This window comes from Haliotis rubra, unplaced genomic scaffold (genome assembly GCF_003918875.1).
Source record: "Haliotis rubra isolate DU_JTF1 unplaced genomic scaffold, ASM391887v1 Scf36, whole genome shotgun sequence".
Lineage (NCBI taxonomy): Eukaryota > Metazoa > Mollusca > Gastropoda > Lepetellida > Haliotidae > Haliotis > Haliotis rubra.
The window spans coordinates 520,225-547,289 of NW_025767035.1; the positions used below are offsets into that span (position 1 = coordinate 520,225).

The 27,065-nt window shown below is 38.7% G+C and overlaps 1 protein-coding gene across 2 annotated transcripts in view; it reads right to left on the minus strand.

Moving 5' to 3' along the window:
- LOC124285348 (alpha-mannosidase 2x-like) overlaps positions 1–27,065 on the minus strand; it is a 110,737-nt gene that overhangs the window by 37,356 nt on the left and 46,316 nt on the right. The window contains exon 1 of one of the 2 annotated variants that reach the window (XM_046721559.1): positions 3,362–3,510. The exons of the other annotated variant lie outside the window; for it this stretch is intronic. The gene's annotated coding sequence lies outside the window, so the exon portion shown is untranslated. Of the gene's footprint in view, positions 1–3,361; positions 3,511–27,065 lie in introns of those variants that run through there. 2 annotated transcript variants of the gene reach the window in all.

The window sequence follows — 27,065 nt, forward strand, 5'->3', positions numbered from 1 at the left end:
TACATGCCACTCAGATTTAGAGTGAGTGAGTGAGTTTGCTTTTACTCCACTTTTAGCAAATATTCCATCAATATCATGGCGGGGACACCAGAAATGGGCTTCACACATTGTGCCCATGTCGGGGAATCAAACCCAGGTCTTCGGCGTGATGCTTGAATGCTTTAACCACTAGGTTACCCCACCGCACCCTTAGAATTAGAAGTCTTATACCATCAGTATAGAGAAGTTTATGACTTAATTTAGGCCAGTCACCTTTATACAAAGTAATCGTCTATATCGGAGTAGTAAAGGGTCTCATCTCACCATGCTAAAAATACTTTCAAGTTAATGCTTTAATTTTGGCCTGGGCATTGCCACAGATCAATCATTGTGAGTGAATCGACTCTATAACCTTTTAATGCAAAGCAAACATAACCAAACAAGCAGCCCCACCACACACATGACAATCTCACAACTTTCAAAAATTACATAACGGAAATTCTGATAGCTCTTTTCATGTGCATGAGTCCCTTGAGCTTTCCGATTGTCTTCTATGAATTATAGATATCGCAAACACCATTTCAAAAGGTGAATCAGAGATGGGTTAATATGAGGAGTTATCTTTGGTTTCCTCTTATTGTTGGGGGACTTGGGGCTGCCAATCTCAACCCAGGCAAACATACCCCTCAAAACCATCCTCGTCATTTGGGAGGTGGCCAAACACTGATAGGGACTGATACGATGATGGAATCAATAGCAGAGATAGGCTTCTCCATCTGGTGTGATACCCTCAATACTATGTAGCTCTCTGCAGTAGCTTGATCCCAGTCCACTGACAACTCATTGCCCACTAGCCACTCAACTTGACTTGACTTGCATCTCAAGAGCTGTTTGGCAGGTACAGGGAATTTAAACTTGCACAGCAGTTGGGGACGAGTTGTTTGGGTCATACATTCTTGCGACCTAGTTACCCAATAATCTAATATTACACTGTCAGAGTATCACTGCAGTGTAAAACACTTGTCGAAATAACTACAAGTTGACATTGTTGAAAAATCACAAGTTAGATGACGTCCTTCAGCTATCCAGTTATGTTAAAATGTACACAATAGGCATGAAAAAACTACATGATGCCAGCAAGGGAGTTTTGTTAAGTGATGCTACACATGAATGTCGACCTCTTTCATAGCCGTGAGAGGCATTCAGGATCTGCCAGCTAAAGTGGAGTGAACTCTCCTGGTTGGTGTTGTGGCTGCAGCTGTTGCAAGGCCCATGCATCAATAGGGACTTATGGAAATGATCAGTTCAGAAGTGTGTGAGGGTCCAGTGTAATATTAAGGAGATGACTTAGCATTGCAAACTTGTCAGTGTTCTTGCAATCTTGTCAAATAACTTGACTCATTTCTGCTTCAATGAAATGGTTCAAACATGTAATTTATGTGCATCAAATGATGACTTAACATTAATATTGTACTTTCAGACCAAGATTCATACCCATCTCCCATCTTGTGAGTTCAAAACATGTTCCTGAGTCAGTCTCAGTCTAAAATATTTCAGAAAAAAATTAAATTCAAAGGCACTTTTAAATGTGAATGGAATACTTGAAGTGTTCTTGCATTTTTCATTCAGGCTACAGTTGAAAGAATGGCGGCTGCTGTTCCTAATTGTATCGACACCTTAACTTTCTATTTCTTCTCAACTTAAACAAGTTTTTTTCTAAAAAACATTTAAAAATGTTTTTTGAAAAGCCCACATTACTGTGTACTGTATAAATTGTAAGTTGTAACTCCTACATTCTTTTTGAAGTGATTTTAGTACCTTCTATCTGCATCAATTATTCAATGACCCAGTATCCAAAGGTGAAATTTGTTCAGTATGGAGGATCTGCCCTTGTGAACATATACCAGTTGGGTACATCTGATTAATTGATAAAAGTTCTAACCGTTAAGAAAAAAAACATTTAATAAAAAGAACAATCAAAGCAAACTATGTTCTCAAATCAATTCCCATCTTGATATGCATCTGAATACACATACAATATTCATTTCAACACTGGTGTTGAAAGAGAATTAATTCGATAGCTAATTACAGAGATCTGTAGAAAGATATAAACATTCTACGCACAATGGTCCCGAATGACTGAGTTTGGTTTTACGCCGCTTTTAGCAATATTCCAGCAACATCACAGAGGGGGACACCAGAAATGGGTCCCGAATGAAACTTCATGGTGAACCTATATTATAAATATTAAATCATAACACCCAACCCCGACCCACCCCATGTCATGCTTCTTTTCACAAAGGAGTAAAATGTTAATACTATTATATTATTGACTTGTTCAGACTATAAATGTAAGCACACTGCAGTGAAAGAGTGATTCATTGACAGGGAGGGTTTCCCTTTAGAACCATTCCAGCTATGTAAAAGCTGTTCCCCCTACAAATATCCTATTAAAATATTTAATACCAAAGCCAGAGAAATCAGTATCTATTATCTGACAACATAGACTCTGTTAAGTGAATAATGTGACATAGTGGTAATATGGTTCTTGTTGACTGACTTCTTCATCAGGTGTACTCCAGTTCCCAAACATATTTCTGATCAGGATCTCAAAGTAGTGGAATTATACAAACTGAAAGACTAACACCAATTACAGCCAATTCTGTCTGACACAAAGTCCCACTGAAACAATCTAATTCAAAATTGACATTATCTCTATAATTTGTAGTACTTAGCCACATAGTATATATAAGAAATGGAATAAATCTCAACACATTAAACAGAAACTCATGAGCAGTAAGTACTTTTATGCACCAAAAAAGATTTAACAAAAATAATTAGCCAATATTTTGCATAAAAAAAATAATCAATGTAATTAGCAGCTTCCAAGAATTATTATTCATGTGAGTAAAACATATACTAAGACATTCAGATGCAATTAAAAAATCTCTCCATTCACTTGTTTCTCTGAGCTAAAAATATCTTGACTGCTTCGGGTTTAAAAGCTTCCATTACACCACCTGAATACAAACCCACTGAGGAATATCCCGCCTGATTCAGTCCTACCTGTAAACTCAGTCAAGCACGCATCCCTTCCGTTATCAGTTACCTGTGTTGCCAGCCAGGTAAGGTCGTTAGCAGCTTACCTGATTGCCAAAGTATGCAAGCGGGTCAAGTCAGTAATCTGACATATAGGACCCAACACTCAACATGAATAGTAACAGTTGTGACTCATATGTATATATTGTACAGGTTGACACACATTTTTATTGCTACACACCTGTGAATTACACCTAAAACCAGCAATGACAAACATGTGCTACAACCCCACATGTGTTTTGGACCAGTAACAACCAGATGTCATACATAACTGTCCACCTACCTTACACAACTCTTGGAACAACTCACACAGCTTCTATACTCCGTACCTAAACGTACAGTGACAGAAAATCCCTCTGCCTGACTAAATATAACTCAGCTCAGATCAATGGAGACTGCTATACGACCTTAACCTTGCACCAGCAATCAGCCTTCACCTTTACAGCTCAGGTAGGTTTCCAGGTGAGACTTCCTGTGCTTGCTCACCTAACCTGGCTGTTCAGGTGTAATGTTTTCAATTATTTTGCTTACAGCATTTTGCCAATAAACATGTTCTTACTGCACTCCTGCCTGAATAATTCATAAAGTGTTTTATTTCTGTTATGATTGTCTGACAGGAATTAATTGGCAAAAAAACTTTATTTGTTAAATGACCTGGTATGTCATCAAGTAATTATCGGGTTTGTTTAGACAGGTGGAAACTAATAAATCTTACTCAATTCAGGTTAATAGATTAGGTACAAGACTTTTTGCTTATCAATATTGATGGAATTTTATCCCTTGTAAACTTGAAATTATCAATTGGTTTTCTACAGTAGGCAATAATCTATTGTCATCTGATAACAATGGTTAGAAACATATATCTATCTGCTCAGTAATTGTCGACATTTTTTGTACAACAAATGATCAAAGGCTCAGGTCCATCATTTTGTTATTTGAGAACTAACATGTTATTCAGTGAAAATGTTATCAACAATCCATTTTAATTACAATCAGTGACAGATTGTATTACTTAAATGATATTGCGTGTAATACAAATTTATTTTCCGGGTTTAGGTGCCAGTTAAGCAGTTTTATTTAACATTATACAATGCAGTTATGCTTCTGTTTTACTTTGGAAAGGTGAGCTTTTATAGACTTGGGTAATAAAAAACGCTCCCCTCTAATGTTACTTTCCTTTCTATCTACTGAAAAAACATTTTGTATTAACCTGTGTGGAAAACTCATTGGGAAATAAAATTTTATATTTTTAAAACAAATTTTACATTTTACTTTTCAAATTGAAAACATTATGAAATCAAAATGATTTTTTTACACCAGTTAATAACTGTAACATAAAACACTCCCCTCTAATGTTACTTTCCCTCCTATCTACTGAAGAGACATTTCCCACAACTTGTGTGGAAAAATCATTGAGAAATAGAATTATTTTTTTTAAAGAATTTAACATTTTACTTTTCAAATTGAAAATATTTATCTTCACTGTAGAAAAATATATATTCAAAGATGAAGTGTTTGGATTGAAACATTTCTCATAGTTACTTTTGTCATTCAGTATATTCACATAACCACATGTCTGCCTTCTGTTATATGGATAATTTCTTCATTAAAACATCAGATAAGAAATAAGCATCATAAAAATATCCCAAACCATAATAGCATTTCTAACAGAAATATTAGAAAGAAAAGTATGCAAAATCCCCCCTTAAATCAACACCGCCCTACTCTAAAGCTTTCTGTCAATCATGAATTGTGAACAGAATCGTGCAATATTTGTGAAAAAAGATGTAGTGTTCAATAGCGATGATTGTAAACCCCTTTTCTGTCATGAGATCAATAAGGCATCAGCTCCAACTTCATCCATCACAAAATAACTGTGCGGTGATCAGCATCCTCTTTGGAAGCCTTGAGTGGGATCTTTCATGGAACATGCCATGGATATTGTCGCTGATCACGATTTGTGTTTTGTGTCGTGAGACAGCCACAGGAAATGACAACATGTTGTTGAATACACAAAAGGACCTCACGATAATATGGTGTATGACACTGCATGCCTTCTGACTGAGCCATGGCCATGTCTTGTGTCTTGTACTGTTAACATAAGCCTGAAGGAGATTCTGTCCTCTGAACACCCAGTTAGAGTTATATATATGTATGAAATCAATATCATGTTCTAAGATTTCATGGTGTTGTCTTCACGTGAATACAGATTGGTATCTATTTAGTACAAGACAGTATATGGGGATGGACAAGTTTCCATGTAAGTTTGAAGGGGCGGTGGGGTAGCCTAGTGGTTAAAGCGTTGGCTCGTCACGCTGAGGACTCAGGTTCGAATCCCCACATGGGTACAATGTGTACAATATCATGATCATGTTGAGAGCACCTTTTCAACTTTCCAAGCTGGAGGGTAGGTAGCAGGAATAACAGTCTGTACATCTTAGGGCCAGACCAGTTTCATTGCTTAAAGGCAGGAAGAGAAAAAAATAAGCCTATAAATCACTTTCTGAAATGTGAAATATCTGACTAAATTTATTTATACATTGTGCCTATTAATATGTGTTCTTGTGTACAATACACACCATTTGCTTCTATGGGTTATTTTGGGAGGGGGGCGGTGGGGTAGCCTGGTGGTTAAAGTGTTCGCTCATCACATCGGAGACCCGGGTTCGAATCCCCACATGGGTACAATGTGTGAAGCCCATTTCTGGTGTCCCCCGCCGTGATGTTGCTGGAATGTTGCTGGAATATTGCTAAAAGCGGCGTAAAACCAAAACTCAGTCAGTCAGTCAGTCCATGTAAGTTTGAATTTAGGCAAGTGAGTTTATTCAAACTTCCTTCTGTTCACCCAGGAGAAAATGGGTACCCGGTGGAAAAAGTCATGTGACTATTAACCTTTTAGTGCCTCACAGGCAGCTTGGGTTATCCAGGATAGTAATAATCAGATTGTGTGTTAGTGCTCTGAGCATGTGTCTTGTACATGGAAAAGGTGCATTATAAATTAATAATTATTATTCTTAATAATTTATCTTTCATTGTTTATGAAGTACACCATGAAATCCATTCTATCAAACTACTCCACAAAACAACCAGATCTGAGAAAATGCCTTGCCTTTGCACATGTTTTTTTGATGGTGCAATTAGTGGAACAGGATATGCTCGCCTTTTCAAGAATAACCTGGAGTCATGATGATTTGATAGTGTTGCAAAAACACATGACCCTGATACAGTTGGAACCGAACAATCAACTCTGCTTTTAGCAGAGACTTCTTAAGAGTAGAGAAAGGGTCATGTTGCTTAAATCTATGAAATATCAAATTGAGTTTATACATGAAATTGTACCTGTATAATTGCTATTAATGTATAAGGTCATGGTATATATATTGACAGACATCTGGTGTATTAAATATCATGATGATCATGGAGTATATCATATATCCTGACCGATATCCAGTTCATATAATAATCCCTGAGGAAGAAATTTAAAGCTCCTTTTATTGCAAGTCAAATATATATTTCTGAATATAAAATATAGTTATGCGCTGCAAATTGAATATTTGCCAATGAAACAGAAATTGAAGAACTGATGAGACAATTTTCATTCTTCTGCTAAGCATCCTTTGATGGGAAGTAGTATATAAGCAGACATAGAGATACATTTGTCCTTTCTACCGTGATGGTCACTGGGAAGTTAAATACATGTACTTTTGAATATGTCCTATTCACAGAAATCACCACAGGAATGTATCATAAATAACAGTTAAAAATGTAACAAGGTCAGATTGATTAAAATTTAATATTCTTAATTATCATGACTATGTTCTTTAATCAAATTAATACTTTTAGGCATGCTATGTAATCAAAAAATGATTATCAGTTGACATGAACATAGCTTTTCAATGCCAGTTTGTCTAATTAAAGGTGAAAACATGTCAATTTTACTAACCAATAAGATTCTCTATTTAGTGTCCCACATATGTTTACTGGCATTTCATTGGCTAACAATTTCTATAAATGGCTCAGCAAAATACAAGGCATTCCAGTTTATTGGTAATGACAAGTCATTCCCAGAAATAGGTCCCTCCCAATGCCAGAGCAGAAACAATCTGGAGTTTTACTATCACAAGGGAGATGGTTCTCCTAATCAGACCCCCACCTGACTAGTCTCATCGCTTACAGTGCTGTAAACTACATGTGTTTCACCAACAAGTGTGAAGATTATCTCTCTCAGAAAAGTTCACTGCATTAATTCAAGGCTGTCTCGTCTTCTCCTGTTTCACCCACATACAAAAAGTAAATAAATCATTCCGCTTCTTCAGGTGGAAATCATTGGGAAGCTTCCTGCTTTTTCACTATCTCTTTCTAACAAGATTTGTCACCAGGCCTGTCATGAATACTGGAGCAGACGTACAATGGCAGCCATGTTTGCTTTCAAGACACTGGCTCCAAAATTGCAGCTAATTATATGAATCCCTTCAATGAAAAACGTTTGAAGCTTCAACAAATAAGGATCTTGAGATGCTGAGAAAATATAACTCTTGAATGAGAGAATAGATGAAACGATGTGAAACAAATTATCCACAGTGAAAATCAAGATTACCCCACACCTGTTTTCTTTATCAAGCAAACAAATATTGACTAAGGCGGAATAACTTGATCGGAAAACGAAATGTGGACACACTGAAAAAGCATTCAAGGCAGACGTCACTCACAGCATTCATGACTTTACAAATAAGCGACACAATAATCATATCATGAAAATTGCACTGTCACTTTTTAACAGACAAGGCTCACATTGAGTGCTTGATTTCTGCAACAGTTCGATCTGATTACATCAAACCTTTTTCCAACTGCATTATTTTGCAAGAAAGTTCTCATGCAAAACTGGAATCAAATACTGAAATGGTTTCTTTATAACATTTACACTCATGTGACTAATAAACTTTTCAATTAAATATAAATATTTGCATAATATATATTCCAAGATTAGAACGTGGTTGTAGGTAGTGGAAAGATTTGATGAAGATTTAGCAGGTGAAGTCACTATTTCAAGATGGTGCTCTTGGTGAAGAATCATCAAGACAATATATAAGGCTTACTCCAGGTGGAATAATCAAACACAATGTGTTCTGTACATACATTACAAAAATACATACATTACAAAAATAAACAACTTAGCATTTTTATGATTTAAGTTAACATAGTGCATGTAAACATACTTGTTTACTTTGTTTTTTGCTGCATATGTCAACAAGCAGCTCCTGCGTTCCAGTGAAGTTTTATATAATCTTCATTTATTGCTGACATTGCATATTCAAAATTCACAAGCTAATCCCTTGAGTTGTTTGTTAGTGCATTGCAATAGTCCAGCTAGATGACAGAGGTCTATAAATAATTGAATAAGACAATCCAGTGATAGATATCATGAGCATCGATCTACACATCTGGGATATGATGACATGCAGCAACTAAGTAAGCGAGCCTGACCTCCTGACCCCACTGGTCGCCTGTTATGATGCGATATGTTGATGAAGACCAATTCTAACCCGGATCTTCATGGGTCGATTGTGCAGCAGTAAATTCCATACCATGTCACAAACACATCAACCTGCATAACATACATGCATTCACAGGTTTCTGGTTCATAAACACTTATGACATTCCTTTAAAATATTGCATACATGTTGTATGACAACCATTTCTCATATTTTGTAATACGCAAGCATTCAGAAGTGTTAAATCAAGTTTGTCCCCATGATGTATAAGTTTACTAATCACAAAGTGACATTTCATCAATCTGCCAATATGCTCAAACATCCGTCACTAAATACTGCATGATGCTTACCACATAACACTGGTCATGCTTCTTCAGGAAAATTATTTGTTTTCTTGATGAAAGTTCACCATGATTAATTGTTGTCAAAGTTGGCAGGATACGTCACAGTCAACAAGGAGTTTAAGGATATGCCACAGTCAAAAAGGAGTTTAAGGATATGTTACAGTGAATAAGGGGGTTATGGATATGCCACAGTCAATAAGGAGTTTATGAATATGTCACAGTCAACAAGGAGTTTAAGGATATGCCACAGTCAAAAAGGAGTTTAAGGATATGTTACAGTGAATAAGGGGGTTATGGATATGCCACAGTCAATAAGGAGTGGATGGATATGACAGTCAAAAAGGAGTTGAAGGATACGTCACAGTCAATAAGGAGTGGATGGATATGCCACAGTCAATACCTAATTTAAGGATATGTCACAATCAATAAGGAGTCTATAGATATGCCACAGTCAATAAGGAGTGGATGGATATGCCACAGTCAATAAGGAGTGGATGGATATGCCACAGTCAATACCTAATTTAAGGATATGTCACAATCAATAAGGAGTCTATGGATATGCCACAGTCAATAAGGAGTGGATGGATATGCCACAGTCAATAAGGAGTTGATGAATATGTCACAGTCAATAAGTAGTGGGTGGATATTTCAGTCAATAAGGAATGGATGGATATGTCACAACCAATACCTAATTTAAGGATATGTCACAGTCAATAAGGAGTTGATGAATATGTCACAGTCAATAAGGAGTCTATGGATATACCACAGTCAATAAGGAGTGGATGGATATGCCACAGTCAATAATGAGTCTATGGATATGTCACAGTCAATAAGTAGTGGATGGAAATTTCACAGTCAATAAGGAATGGATGGATATGTCACAATCAATACCTAATTTAAGGATATGTCACAATCAATAAGGGGTTTAAGGATATGCCACCTTCAATAAGGAGTTTATGGATATGTAACAGTCAATAGGGAGTGGATGGATATGTAACAGTCAATAAGGTGTCTATGGATATGTCAGTCAAAAAGGACTGGATGGATATGTCACAGTCAATAAGGAGTGGATGGATATGTCACAGTCAATAAGGAGTGGATGGATATGTCAAAGTCAATAAGGAGTGGATAGATATGTCTCAGTCAATAACGAGCTAATACAACTCCCAATCTTACAACCCATATACCTATGTTTTGAAAGAAAGGGGAGCTAGCTACCACCATGCCACTCTGTTCTGACTGTTCAGCTTACTCACACACACAGACACTATCAGACTCATCAACTGTTCCCAGATACAATGCTTTGATATCTTCATGTTGCCAGTTCTTATTAACAGTACCAATTGTAGTGATAAGACGCACATCTGTTCCCTGTAGCCACTCTGACACGCTAACCACTGTTGTCGGGTTTATTCTTTAGCAGGGACTCTTACAGCATGAGTTTTGTAAAGGAGATTACGCCACATGCATGTGTCATATTTTTCCACATGTATCCTCATTAGGAGGGTCACAGCAACCTCAGATCCTAATGCCAACAAGGATTGTTTCAGAAGGGATATTCTCGTTCCAAACACACCATATCGGCAGCAATCTCTGGAGTAAAGAATCAACTAGATTGCTCAAAGGAAGTTACCGTTTTTTTCATGTTGCCACAGCCTATAAAGATTGTTTCAGATTTGATATTCTGGCTCCAAACACACCATATAGGCAACAATATGTGAGGCGAGGTGAAATGGGGTTTAACGTCGCATTTAATGTTTCACTCATATGACGATGTGCATGCGTGTGTATGTGTGGCTACTTGTACTAGCCCAGACTTAAGCTGGTTTTAGAGTGCTAGCTAACTGAGATACCATGCTGCACTTAAGCATGAATACCCCACTCAGATACATTATACTGACTCCGAGCCGACCAGTCCTTGTTGTACCCATTAATGTCGAGTGCCAGGCAGGGACCAACAAGCACCATATTTTAACGTTTTTTTTATATGATCAGGCTGGGGATTGAACCCACGATGTTCCGCTCTCCGTGTGGACGGCAACAATCTGTATTTTCCAGAATACTACTCAAAAGAATTGAAAGGACATGTTCCATATTACCATTGTTAAAGTGGCATGCACAGTACATGTCATGTGAAAGAATTGGGTGTTCTTCACTTCTTAGAATGGTTTGTATATTATAATGGAAAACATAATTATAAAACCAAAGAACTACAAAGTTTGCAAAAGTCAAAGGATCAGTATTGAACTTCATACTGAAGTGCTGAATTGAAGTAGCAAAAGGATGTGTGTCTGATTTACATCAAATTACAATTGTACATCCTTGGCTGATTTCATTACATCCATGTCAGTTTCTCTGTGGACTCATTCCTAAAGATGAGGCTATTGATCTAAGTGACAAAAGTCTATACAGAGTAACATCCCTTGACTGTACCAGGATTTACTGATCTGGATCTGAATTAACCTCCAATTGTCACTCCATCCTATTCTCTGATGCTGCTTGTCCTTGAGGCATGAGGAGTGTGTTTGTTGTTCACAAACAGACATTCAAACTGTCATGACGCTCAGGCAATGTTCACATCAGTGCCAAGCACAACTAGTTCACACTCACACTGTCATGAAGCTCAGGCAATGTTCACATCAGTGCCATGCACAACTAGTTCACACTCACACTGCCATGAAGCTCAGGCAATGTTCACATCAGTGTCAAGCACAACTAGTTCACACTCACACTGTCATGAAGCTCAGGCAATGTTCACATCAGTGCCATGCACAACTAGTTCACACTCACACTGCCATGAAGCTCAGGCAATGTTCACATCAGTGTCAAGCACAACTAGTTCACACTCACACTGTCATGAAGCTCAGGCAATGTTCACATCAGTGCCATGCACAACTAGTTCACACTCACACTGCCATGAAGCTCAGGCAATGTTCACATCAGTGTCAAGCACAACTAGTTCACACTCACACTGTCATGAAGCTCAGGCAATGTTCACATCAGTGCCATGCACAACTAGTTCACACTCACACTGCCATGAAGCTCAGGCAATTTTCACATCAGTGTCAAGCACAACTAGTTCACACTCACACTGTCATGAAGCTCAGGCAATGTTCACATCAGTGCCATGCACAACTAGTTCACACTCACACTGCCATGAAGCTCAGGCAATGTTCACATCAGTGTCAAGCACAACTAGTTCACACTCACACTGTCATAAAGCTCAGGCAATGTTCACATCAGTGCCAAGCACAACTAGTTCACACTCACACTGTCATGAAGCTCAGGCAATGTTCACATCAGTGCCAGGCACAACTAGTTCACACTCACACTGTCATGACGCTCAGGCAATGTTCACAGCAGTGTCAAGCACAACTAGTTCACACTCACACTGTCATGACGCTCAGGCAATGTTCACATCAGTACCAAGCACAACTAGTTCACACTCATCACACTCACACTGTCATGAAGCTCAGGCAATGTTCACATCAATGCCAAGCACAACTATTTCACACTCACACTGTCATGAGGCTCAAGCAATGTTCACACCAGTACCAGGCACAACTAGTTCACACTCACACTGTCACCACAATTTTCCTCTGGTAACATTGCAACCATAGTCTAGACATTCCCCACTGGGAACATCCATCAACCACAAGGATACTTCCTCCTGTGTAAAGACCGCAGCTAATGAAGTATATCAGATCAAGCTTTTAAAGTTTCAAAATGGTTGCAACAACAATGCAATGAATGGCAACAAGCTTAAGCCTTCCAGATTGGAACTTGGAAACATTTATCATAATCGGTCACTTGCACATTCCTGCAGTCCTGGAGTTCCCAGGCAGCATGAGGAACCCACTGCTACATCTGCTTGGAACTTATAAACTCCGCTTGACATGCAGAAATAACAAATTATTGGGAAAAAACCTGCGTCCCCATCCTGTTGTGCCTCATCATTCATCTCCTCAAGGGGAACTGGTACACCCAAGATAGACCCTGATTAAAGGGAGGCAAAAGCCATATATCAATTGCTGCAGGCTTACAAATAATTGGAGAAGTTGCAATGACTCCTTGAAATTTATGGTAAACTCTGAAATATCTGGGCGTCAAGGGTAACTGTTAGGTTGTCATAATGGGTATCAGTGTATTGCCGTGTCTATGGGTGACACTGATCTATGTTAACAAACACCCACACCTGCTATGAGATTCAAACAGATGTGGATAGAATTGATTAAATGTTTGAAAATATATATATATATTATTTTGGTATAAAATATTTCCAAAAATGTCTGGATCTTATGCCATTCTAATATTGCCAATAAACAGTTTTTGACATAGTAGGAGTTGCCACAAATACTGCCACAATACCTACTGACTGAGTTGAAACGTGACAACAACTTGTGTGAGACTTAAGTTACTTCATGACAGCTTCCTCTTAATCTTTTCATGGTCACTGAAGTTGAGTGACTGATTTATTTCAAATTGCTACTAAGTACAACAACCTGTGTAATGGCCGGTTAAGTGGGAGTCCAGATATGGAGCTACCCAATGGTTGACAATCCATCACGACCTGAAGGAGGTTCAACAGGACAATCTGTACACAAGCATGGTGGGTAGAAACAGATACTGCTCATCTTTATATGACTTGGATGGGGTCAACACTGTTTTATACCGTATTCAGTTGCCTCGTGGCATGTCACCTAATGTGTATAGACGAGCCTGATATCGGGCAGATTGGTATAAAGGACATGGATCTGTATATGAAGGTGGATTACACTGTACCCATTGGAAGCACCAACACCCCACCCAATGTGCAAGCACATGTCCATACCCCAATTAGCCCATCCAAGCACATGTCCATACCCAATTACCCACACAAGCACATGTCTGTACCCCAATTACCCCCACCCAAACACATGTCCGTACCCCAAATTACCCCACATGAGCACATGTCCATACCCCAATTACCCCACATGAGCACATGTCCATACCCCAATTACCCCACCCAAGCACATGTCCACACCTCAAATAATCCCCCCAAGCACATGAGTGAGTGAGTGAGTTTGTTTTTTCGCCTCTTTTAGTAATATTCCAGCAATATCACGGCAGGAAGACACCAGAAATGGGCTTCACACATTGTAGCCATGTGGGGAATCGAACCCGGGTCTTCGGCGTGACGAGTGAACGCCTTAACCACTAGGCTACCCCACCACCACCCCAAGCACATGACCATACCCCAAATACCCAACCCTAAATCATGACCATACCCAAAATACCCAACCCTAAATCATGTCCATACCCTAAATACCCAACCCTAAATCATGTCCATAACCCAAATACCCAACCCTAAATCATGTCCATACCCCAAATACCCAACCCTAAATCATGTCCATACCCCAAATACCCAAATACCCAACCCTAAATACCCAACCCTAAGTCATGTCCATACCCCAAATACCCAACCCTTAATCATGTCCATACCCCAAATACCCAACCCTTAATCATGTCCATACCCCAAATCCCCAACCCTAAATCATGTCCATACCCCAAATACCCAACCCTAAATCATGACCATACCCCAAATACCCAACCCTAAATCATGACCATACCACACCCAAGCACATGTCCCATCCGTTCACACATCATCACAGGACATAAATCAGGAATCAACATCTTGAAGTGGTTTGATCCATCAGTGTCAGAAATAAAAACATGCTAAATGTCAACACACAGATTTGTACTGTCATAAAACTGAAGCTCATTGTTATTTTAGTAGAATATCACCATTCAGGTTTGTGCTCAGACAAGTAATCAAGGTACTATTTGCAGTAAGCATACTTTTTCATTGTTCTAATCAACTGACAAGTATCATGTCTGCATACTTTTTCATTGTTCTAATCAACTGACAAGTATCATGTCTGGACTTTAGTGTTACTAATACATTGGACTGACCTCAGGTTACACTTCTCAATACTCACATCAAGTTTTGACAGTATAAATTAATTGGAGCAGCAGCTTCAAACAAGTATCCACTTTCCTGTTCAATAATTAACCTTTGGAATATTTGGCCACAAACTTGAAATAAAACACACATATTCATAAACATTGAAGAATATTACTGTCCATAGATAGAGGTAGCAGCTGAAGGTATGTAAGTGAATAATAATGTGTGAGTGAGTTTGTTTTTTCGCCGCTTTTAGTAATATTCCAGCAATATCACAGCAGGAGGACACCAGAAATGGGCTTCACACATTGTACCCATGTGGGGAATCGAACCCGGGTCTTCAGCGTGACAAGCAAATGCTTTAACCACTAGGCTACCCATCGCCAGAATAATAAGGAAACAACCTTACTTAGTAAGACTGAAATCAAGTACTGTTTCATAATGTAATCAAAGGTTAATAGTTCTCCCATTTCTATAGGTAAGAACTGACTGACTGACTGAGTTTGGTTTTACGCCGCTTTTAGCAATATTCCAGCAACATCACGGTGGGGGACACCAGAAATGGGCTTCACACATAGTACCCATATAGATAAGAAACGTATATATGACAACATAGTTCACAAATGTCACCTGTATAATGATGTTCAATGATATTTTTAGTAAGAAAGGTTCATGCAATGATTTAGTTTACAAATGCTAAATGTAAAAGCCAAAAAAATACACAGACAATTCAATGATATTTAGAAATTGTGAATTCAATGCTAGAGTTAAATATTGTTAACTGTATAAAGACCACAACTACATATAATATGATATAAGAAACTCAATCTTCTGATCAATGAAGTCATAATATTTACAGTCACGACCATGAACAGATTCAGTTTCAGTAAGTGGTATACATTCTTATATTTTATGAAACTAACAGAATCTAAAAGAGGAGTCTCTTCTATTTAGACAGCATGAGGAAAAAGCCTGTGAGAGAACTGTATTGTGTAATAAAGATTTCATAGACTGTTAGGCTCGATGGCATCCTGCAGTTATCAATCCTATTTCAAGCACTTACCTTTCCAATTCCATGATATCAATGTGAACAGTAAGCGACACAGCTTTTAATCCTTTAACAGAGCAGCGAGGGAGACCAGTGGTAGGCTACTCCTGGCAAAACTATTCCTTACAACTCTCTCGCAACAAGCAGACGAGAGAGGGAACTACGTTTACACAGCAAGCATACAACATGCTGTGTGATCACTTGTAAGTGGCGCTATTTGTCTACATGGTCACATGACTACCAGAGCCTTCGTCAAAAGTACGGAAGCAGTGGAAATGAAAATACTGTGGACCTGTCATTAGTAGGTGGGAATGAGAATGCGATGAAGAGGTTGTGATGAGTCCTACAGATGTTTTAGAAAAATAGATTGCTGTTTTACAAAAACAAAACTTCGGAATTGATTGTCTGGTGGTTCAATTTGAAAGACAGATTGTGAAGATTTCCCAGAAAGGAGTCGGATGTGATACGGAGAAGTGGATCTGACTCTAAACAGGCCTGCATCAGAAGGAGCTTACCACGTTATAAATACACGTCATTTGTTTGTGGAACGGTGTCGAAGTAGTGAAAATGTTGACAGTTTGGTGCAAGTGCATGTGGTTGTTATGTCTGATAACATCACACAGTGAGAAAAGATACATCTAGCAGACACTGTCTATATGTGAGCCAAGGAAATTCTACAAGATTTATGAACACCTCATCAATAAATCAATCAATAAAAGTTCCAACAGGAATGATGAATTAAACAGTTAAAATGGAATTCAAACTTTCGTAAACTGTTGAAACAGTTTTACATCTGCTTTCACTTTATTATCACACATGACATCCATATTGGGATTCAAACACTGTTCTTCAGTCAGATGAGCAGACACTGTAACCACTTGGCCATCCTGCCTCTGAGATACAACAGCATGTTCAGCCTTATCTTGGACCATCCAAAATGGAGTGAGAACACCTATTTTCAGAGAAATTCAGTAATTCAGAGAACATTTTTCTGGGTCATGCTTTTGTTTCATTCATTCTACCATCACAGATAAGTACTGTGTAACATGAGCTTATATTCACATGACAGCATTGAAGATTATCAAGAGCTAAAGAAGCATGGAGATACTTAAATGATCATGGCACTGATTGGACAATTGTATCATGTTCACAGTAGTCTAACCACATACAGCTCAAACTTTGAAAGTAAAGAACAGTATTTCAAGTTCCATGTGTGAAATACTGAATGCCATGTCATTAAACTGCCAATAACAAATAATGAGTAAGAAGATAGGTATTCCCTCCCTGCGAGGAATCAGATTTGGTCCATCTTCCCATCAGTAGTGGGGAGTTCCTGCCCCTTCTATTTGCAGGAGCATCTGACAGGAGAGCTCTAATTGCTGTGATGACAGGGCTGGTTATGACATAGATAAGTGCTGATTAATTGAGGTCTATAGGAGGCTAAGCACACATCTGGCAACTCTGCACTGATAAAGTACCACAACTAAAAAACACTAATATTAACTTGCCATTTCAATTACAGTTCACTGCAGTACCACAAGACAAGCTTGTCTGGTAAAATGGAAAAGGATTCCTTCTACAAAGCCTTGAAATGTTGGTGACCGTCTGCACAAAGGAGGAGGGCAGATGTAGTGGAACATGACTACAGAGGCAGATCAATAGCGGCAATCTGAGGCCTTTCATTTCTTATAAGCTCATTCACAAAACCTTCAGCCTAAAATTCTGTGTAAGTGGTACAAAAACAATATACGATCAACTACCATTGATGAATTAAAAGCAAACATGGTCCCACTGAAATAAGGTTGTGAAACGATATGAAAAGACAACAGATTTTTTTCTGTAGTGGAATAAAGATTTCAATGTTGTTATAAATCGATAAAAAAGAAATTAAATAATAGGAAAAAGACTGTTTTTTTCCCAAGACTACATGGCAACATGCAACATTGTCTGGTTATTTGTACTTCATCAGGACATGCTACAACCAGGCTGAATGTTTCACATATATCTATTTCATACTTATTTGTGAAACTCTTTGTTTCAATGTCTGGCTGCCTTCTTCATGTATAGACTGATGGAGCTCAGAAGAGGATTAGGATGAAATGGGAGTGACTACTATTAAATATTTCATCTGGGATAAATGAAAGAATAAAATAACTATGAATGACAAGTCTTTCTAAACTTCCATTCAACAACAATATAAAAAGAACAGTGTAGCCCCAAAACACAATATCAAAAGAACTTCTGTCTCTGTCTTTTCAATAATTCAAAGCATCAACTGTCAAATGCCCAATTGGTCCTCCCCTGCTCCAATCACCAGTCAGTATAAAAGGAACTCTTTTGCAAGGAAGACAAATTAGCCATGTGTAAAGGAAGTGGCAACAAGTGACACATTCCTCCTGACAGATACAACAAACACGAGTGACAAGCTCTCACCCTAATGACATAGGCCCTGACACCATTAAACCTCAAACTGCGATCTATTGTGCCCAAACATCAACAAATACATTCTTTCTTGGCATAACAGCCCAATACACAATCTTGCAGTGTTTATTGATCATTGTGTGGTTCTTTTTACAAGTTCACGTGTCAACAGCCCTAATCATATCAGTGTGCTATGCTGCTTAGAGCCTGCAACAATGGGGGACCTTGGACTGGTGCTTGACGAAGTCATCAATTTCATTCCACTTAAGAAGTCCAGGAGGAAATTGCTGCTCCGTTGTCCCTTGAAAGTTGCCTCCTTTGATGTCAACTTTCTTTTAAGTTCCCCAACAATGATTTAAGGACAGGTCTAGGGGGAAACATTGCCAGACTGACTTTCATTTCCAAACTAAACATCTTTTATACAAGAAAATATCATAACAATAAGAACTAATTGAGTGTGAGCTAAAACAAAAATATTGCCACGAACATGTGACTTATGGCTGTGTGCATGTGTGTGTGTGTGTGTGTGTGTGTGTGTGTGTGTGTGTGTGTGTGTGTGTGTGAGATGATGATTTTGATGGAGAAGCATGTACAATGTGAATGCCCCCCCCCAAATTTAAGCACAAAGTAAATGACCCACCCTGTATGTGATGTACAAAGTCAATGCCCCCTGTAATTTTTAGCATAATGTTTTCAATCTTTACATACACAAAATTGCTGCCTCCTCCCCCCAACATAATTTCTAAAGCTAGCTCCCCAGAACAAAATGGTTGGCCCCCTTAAAATCATCACCTCACCCTAGTCATAAATTATGAACGATCCCTTATCATCCAACAAAAACAATTTCCCTAGCCATCAAAACAAGTTTAAGACAAGAAACATTGGTAACAATCAACAAAAGAGTTAGAAACCTTATGGACAAAACCATCCTAATTTGTTAAGTTCATCATGTTCAGATACTGGTAAAAGACTTCCAAGAGCAAAATAATCATTTTGGCAGGTGAGTGGTTAACGTACCCCTCACAAAGTATTGAAGATAAACGATTAACTTGACATTGTTCCACAACATATGCACAGTGTTTATGTAAGTCATGACTTTCCTTGGCAACCAAAAGCTGTATATTATGTAAGAAAACAAACATTTTCATTGCTGCCTCAGTCCAACAGTAATCCACTCGAATAACAAGCAGCAGGGGGATCCCTTTAAACACAGGCTGGGAAACACATTGTCACTTGCTGAACATTTGTTTGGATTCTCGGCTTTTGAACTGCCCCAGTACTGAGAATAGCTGCTGCATAAAATCACACGCAGTCGTCAGCTAATGAAATCACTGTTGCACCTCTGAAAATAAACCTCAATGTGCAAAGCAAAACATCGGGGCCAATTATGAGAACGATATCCGCTGCTGGACATTTTCTTAGTGAAACTGACACTTCAGCATGTCACAAGATGCCATTTGTCCACCTAGTTTTCACAGAAGGTAGTGTGATTTTTGGAACAGACATACACACCTGATTACCATCAGGTGGGAGTACTGACTGAATTAATCACACAATTACTGAACACTTGAGTTAAGAGCTACATTTAATCAGCCTTGAAGCTTACAGTATCTACCAGCCTAAAGAAGTAAAAACAGTTCTCACAGCATCTGTTACATGTCCTCAAGGTGGATATCAATACCCTCTACCCTGTACAAGACACCATATCCATATGCACGGTCCCTGCCTTTACCTCATTAGCATAGGGGGTGGTGGGGTAGTCTAGTGGTTAAAGCGTTAAAGCGTTAAAGCGTTGGCTCGTTGCGCCGAAGACCCGGGTTCGAATCCCCACATGAGTGAAGCCCACTTCTGGTGTCCCCCGCCGTGATATTGCTGGAATATTGCTAAAAGCGGCATAAAACCAAACTCAGTCAGTCAGTCAGTCATTAGCATAGTTGGGTGTAGCCTTGCTCCTTGGGTGTACTGAATGCTTGGACCATGGATGTATAGTAATTCTATCCTTCAAAGAGGCAAGTCTAGATAAGCGGACAGTACAAGGACCCAAGTCTTTTATTTATTATTTTTTAGAAATTATCATTTAAACTATTAATTTTTACCTTAGAGACTTGTGCAAGTATAAGTTGGGTGTAATAACTCCACATGTACACTACACAAAGATATTAAGGATCACCTACCAATGTCATGCCATGAGAGTATTATTATAGCTTTAGAATCAGGATATCCTTAACTTTTCTGAGCAGTATGCATAAATACCTGCTTATTCATCTATACCATAAATACTCTGAATATATAACCACAACAAATTTATGACATGGAAGGAAACATACCAATGACAGACCATACCAAGATCTATTATAATGAGCGAGTGAGTGAGTTGAGTTTTACACCGCTTTAAGTAATATTCCAGCAATATCACGATGGGGGACACCAGAAATGGGCTTCACACATTGTACCCATGTGGGGAATCGAACCTGGGTCTTCTCCGTGATGAGTGAACGCTTTAACCACTAGTCTACCCCACAGTCCTACAAGAGATGAAGGGGGGCTGTTGTCATCGGTACCTAATTTGCTGTACATATTTTGTTGGATCATCCATCATCCCATGCCATTATCTTGATGCTAGGCTGGAATCACTGTGATTATGTTTCTAGGTTTGTCATAACAGTATGGCCAGGTTTCAACAAGCACCGTCTAAGACCTCTCCTCCCATGTCCGTCTGACTCACCATCATATAACTGTAATACTCCTCCATGAGGTGTTTAACCAGCTCACTCTCTTACCGTATATATTGCCTCAGTGTATGATCTGTATGATAGCCTAAATATATTCCTGACTGACTGACTGAGTTTGGTTTTACGCCGCTTTTAGCAATATTCCAGCAACATCACGGCAGGGGACACCAGAAATGGGCTTCACACATTGTACCCACGTGGGGATTCAAACCCGGGTCTTCGGCGTGACGAGCCAACGCTTTAACCACTAGGCTACCCCACCGCCCCCAAATATATTCCTGAACAAAAGTCAAGGAATGCACAATTTTTTTCATGATATGGCCATAACAGATTAACTTTAGTCAAACAAAAACTATGAGTGATCTCTAACTTTTTTTGAGTAGTACATATCCTACAGACTATAACCATGTGTCTTACACATCAGTAGCGGGATGCTCCAGTACATAATAATAGGCCATACATATCTCACGGAGAACGTTTGTTTACCCCTACCATAATGTACAGCCGTAGTTTTCAACAGATGGCAGCATGAACTACTGCACACAACCTTGTCAGGAAAACCATCAGATGCAAGACATTCCGTTTACCTGGTGAATAGCCTCAGTTACAACACTACATTTATGTGGCTTCTTTTTAAGCCATTATGATTAGTAGTTTTGAGGAACACAGCATGTGTGGCTTCTTATATGTATGATTAGTCGTTGTGAAGAACATTTACCCAACAACTACAGAAACAAACTCATGGCAAAGATAATGTTTATTTCCTTGTTAAAGTTCAGTCTCAAGGACTGTATTCTGTCAATGTGTTCATGTAGCTGTGTATAATATGGGATGATAACTGCTGAAGATGCAGATGTGGATTCACATTATTGTAGTTACTAGTAAATAGCCAATCATAATCAGAGTGAACCACCCATCCCCTAGCCTTGCTCCAACGCTCTACTGAGTGCTAAGCCCATGGATGTTTGGTAATGGACAGTATAGTCTAATTTTTTAGAAATTATCATTTAAACTATTAATCATTTCCTTAGATACTTACGGACTCATCCTGTTAATCATTTAATTGAGGTGTGTAGGGTGAGTGAGTGCTGTTTGCTGCTACTTTAAACAGTATTTCAGTCATATTATATTTGGGTTTGAATAGGGATAGAACCAGAAGAGTGAGTGAGTGAGTGAGTTTAGTTTTACGCCGCTTTTAACAATATTCCACCAATATCCCGTCAGGGAACACCAGAAATGGGCTTCACACATTGTATCCATGTGGGGAATCGAACGCAGGTCTTCGGCGTGACAGGCAAATGCTTTAAGCACTAGGCTACCCCTCCACCCCGCCACCCCGAACCAGAAGAAGATGCAGGTCCTACACATTGAACATGAGGTGCGATCAAGGATCAAATAGTACAGACATGGTACTGACAAAACATGGCAAAGGTTTGTCTGGACTGACTGACTGACTGAGCTTGGTTTTACGCCGCTTTTAGCAATATTCCAGCAATATCACGGCGGGGGACACCAGAAATGGGCTTCACTCATTGTGCCCATGTGGGGATTCGAACCCGGGTCTTCGGCGTGTCGAGCCAACGCTTTAACCATTAGGCTACCCCACCACCCCGGTTTGTCTGGAACCCACAATGGTAGTAAAGACTAAATGAGAACAGTGTGATAGATCTCTTAACATTACAAGATATAAATATGTTGACAAAAGACAATACCACATGTAACATGAACAGTGTGGTTTCACAGCCCTGCAGAGAAGCATGAAACATCATTCTGATACTTGTATATTTCATTAGAAACTTGCAGTTCTTCTGCCAGTACAGTCTGTTATATGAGGAGAGCCTTTTTATCAGATATGACACGTCTGTTTGATGGTGTAACTCTGTACCAAGAGTCTGCGAAACTTGATCTGACAGCAGCTTAACAAAAGAGTTTGAAAATCCTTAGATCGTGTCAAATTCTACATTCTTAATACTTAGGTTCAACACACTTAAACACAAGTGTAACACACAGTCTGCCTTACAGCCAATATTTAAGTCCTTAAGAATCTTTAAAAAAATCCATATTTTTTAACATGTTGACTAAAGCAGCAGTTAAATCTGGAAGTATATTTTAAAACTAACAGTTTGTTTTTTGACGTGAGTGACTAAATGCAGTTAAACCAAGCATCGAACAACATATTTCTAGTTCAGTGAGTTGGACACGGTGAGAGGGAGTGATGACGTTGATGTATGTCACTGAGGTTTAGGTAATTGTATACATACCAAACATCAAAATTTGGGTAGATCTGTGATTTGAACTCATGAAAAGCGAATCTTGTTTTGTCAAAGGGAGGCAACTTGAGTGTTCAGTTTGTTAAATTCTGGTGCAACGCTCTAGCTGTTAGGATTACATATATTTTGCATTCATGTGATATTCATTTCTTGTCTTCAACATTTATCGAAATGATATTTCAAATAATAATCAGATCTTTAAACAAGCCCATGACTGATTTTCTTTTGTCGTGTACCAATCATGCTAGTTGGATGCATGTGGCCACTTTGTTAACCATTTAATTCACTGTCAAGACAGCTGGAGTCTGGTGTACATTTTTTGAAGCTGTCGTCTAATTGCGCAACTTGTTCAGAACAATTGATCTATCTCCCCTCCTACACATCTGACATGAGTGGGTGGTTTCAAATGAAAGTAACTTGCATTCACAAAGGAAAAAATACATAAAATCTCGAGTCTTAAAAACAGTTACTATAAAATTAACTTTCAGTCACATTTGTTACAAACAGAATAACTTTAATCTATATAGCCTCATTCTGCAAAACTTGCTCCCAAAGATTTATGTGTCAGAAATAATGGAACTGTGTTTTTGAATATTGAGTGAGTTGAAATTTAAGAAGCAATTCACACAAATTGAAATTGAAATAGGACCTGGAAAAAATGTTCTGCTGCCAGTTAAGTAACCTTGACCTTCATGGCTGACATTGTCAACAGGACAGAGCATATGAACATGAGGAAAATCTCATGGAAAATGTTTCTTGTATCTTATGGATCTCAGCAATGAAATAAGCAAGAACATGATTGATGCCAAACAAAATACATATATATCACAGAGTATTTTTTAATAACTTTCTATAGAATACTTGATAGGTTGGTAAGTAGTCCTTTAAGCTTTTATACATGTTATGCTGATTGATTAGATTAAATGTAATTGGTATAAAAAAATGGCAGAACGGTTTGCTCTCATTTTAGGCAACAGAAGATTTGAATTCATATTCAGAGAATAATAATACACCTCTGCTTTATCATTTATCATTTTGTGATAATTTGTTTCCTATAACACATGAGACAACACTATAGAAGACCAAAGCCAGTAATGTATTTGCAATACTTACAATTTCCATTATTCTGTTTAGGTTTTCAACTGTCAAATTCCACCATGAGCAGTGGAAACTGCAAGTTATAATGCTCTGTGTAAAGTTTATGTTCAAAAAGATGTTACATAGAAATAGATACTTATCATCCCCATTTGACGGAATCTGTTAATAATTATGTTTCAGTCAGGGACATTTAGTGCATGGCTTAATTGACTTATGACGTTGGTTCACAAATATCTTTCAAAGACAAATTTGTTCTGGCTATATTCAGAGTTGATTTTTTAACTTCATATATGATAATCAGTAATCCCATGTGTGAGTGTTAATTTTAACACTGATTAACTTTAGAAACTGTATCTGCCATTCAATTAGAAATAAAATACAAAAAATGTACGTGATTACACATGCCCTTGAGACTGATTCTTACACTGAAGGCAAGTTGATTACTCGGTAACTTGAAACCGCCCAATCATATGATACATAACTGTGGTTGATGTTCATCACTGTAGACGTCTACTCACAGTACGTTCTGGGAGTAAGTATATTCGTCAAAAAGCATCACCCATAAAACTAAAATGCTTATAAAAACATAAGTCAGTTCTAACTGACAAACAGCTATGTTAAGGTGAACATGTTGCATGATAAACAAAATAAAGTGTCATCTTGAGGTAACATCTCAATCATAAAAGCATGGTTTTTTTTCTTGTGAACGCAGGTGAAACATTTCAAGGGGTTTGCTCTTGGATGGTGTGGGATGTAGGGGGATAGCCCAAAGTGATGCAGGTCCGTTTTGTTTCCACCTTGGTAAAGTACAGGTCTAGTGCTCAAAAACCAGGGATCATAACCAGAGAGACAAAGATTCAAACCAGCATGTATCTAAGGGAGACTGACTGACTGACTGACTGACTGACTGACTGACTGAGTTTGGTTTTACGCCGCTTTTAGCAAATTCCAGCAATATCACGGCGGGGGACACCAGAAATGGGCTTCACAAATTGTGCCCATGTTGGGATTCAAACCCGGGTTTTCGGCGTGACGAGCCAACCATTAGGCTACCCCACCGCGTGAGTGAGTGAGTGAGTGAGTGAGTGAGTGAGTGAGTGAGTGAGTGAGTGAGTGAGTGAGTGAGTGAGTGAGTGAGTGAGTGAGTGAGTGAGTGAGTGAGTGAGTGAGTGAGTGAGTGAGTGAGTGAGTGAGTGAGTGAGTGAGTGATAACTTGCCAGGAACATTTTTTCAGCAATATCATGTCATATCAGCAGAATCTGAAGCAAAGCCCTAGGTGATACTGGTCCATCTCTCATAGTCATGTTGCTGATAAAGGTAGAAGTCCAATCAGATTTAAACCACGATCACAGGTTTCTGCCTAAATGGATGTAATTCTGTGCAATTGTTGCATCTTAGGATTTGTGTCATCAGAGCCACCTGGAGGGCTCCAGTAAATCCAAAAAACATTCCAACTTCCAATAAAACAAAAAATGTCAAAGCTACACATCAGCAGCATGTTTGGTTTAATGCAGAGTGACATCTGAGAGAACACATGATCATCTTTACACTAGATCACCAGTATTAAGCTACAACCAGCTCTAGCATCACGCACACAATGGGCACAAGTCATTGATCTTTCGTTCCAGCCATCACACAGATTGTCAACATGTCACTCTCCAACCATCACCCTCCAGTCAAGTGTGACTTCACAAAGGGATTAACAGCCATTTAAACATCAAGAACAGATCTGTGGCCTTCTATGTCCTCTTGTCACAGAAGCTTATGGAGGCATGGGTGGGGCATGGTCAGGTTTATGGTTGTAGTTTTTCATACGTACAGTAGAACATTGTTGGGGGTTGCTTCACAAATTAATCGTAGAGCTATGTCATTGGAGCAGAGATACTGTGTTAAGTTTATATGCTACAAGAAGAGAGCAACGGGTGTCAACTATTCAGGAGCAGAGTTACGGTATGACTATTGTACATCTACACCACAGGAGCAGAGTTACACCTGTCCTTAGTCTATACATCAGAGGAACAGAACTATGAGTGAGTGTCGTAAGTAGGAGCAGAGTTACGACTGTCCTTAGTCTATACATCAGAGGAACAGAACTACGAGTGAGTATCGTAAGTAGGAGCAGAGTTACGACTGTCCTTAGTCTATACATCAGAAGTACAGAACTACGAGTGTCGTAAGTAGGAGCAGAGTTACGACTGCCCTTAGTCTATACATCAGAGGAACAGAACTACGAGTGAGTATCGTAAGTAGGAGCAGAGTTACGACTGTCCTTAGTCTATACATCAGAGGAACAGAACTACGAGTGAGTATCGTAGTAGGAGCAGAGTTACGACTGTCCTTAGTCTATACATCAGTGAGTACAGAACTTCACAGTGTCGATTTCCTCTGTCTATACATCAGTAGGATTACTGTTATAAGTAGGAGCTTACATGTAGAACTACGAGGTCATATTCTTGTCCTTAGTCTATACATCAGAGGAACAGAACTATGATTGAGTGTTGTAAGTAGGAGCAGAGTTACGACTGTCCTTAGTCTATACATCAGAAGTACAGAACTACGAGTGAGTATCATAAGTAGGAGCAGAGTTACGACTGTCCTTAGTCTATACATCAGAGGAACAGAACTATCAGAGGAACAG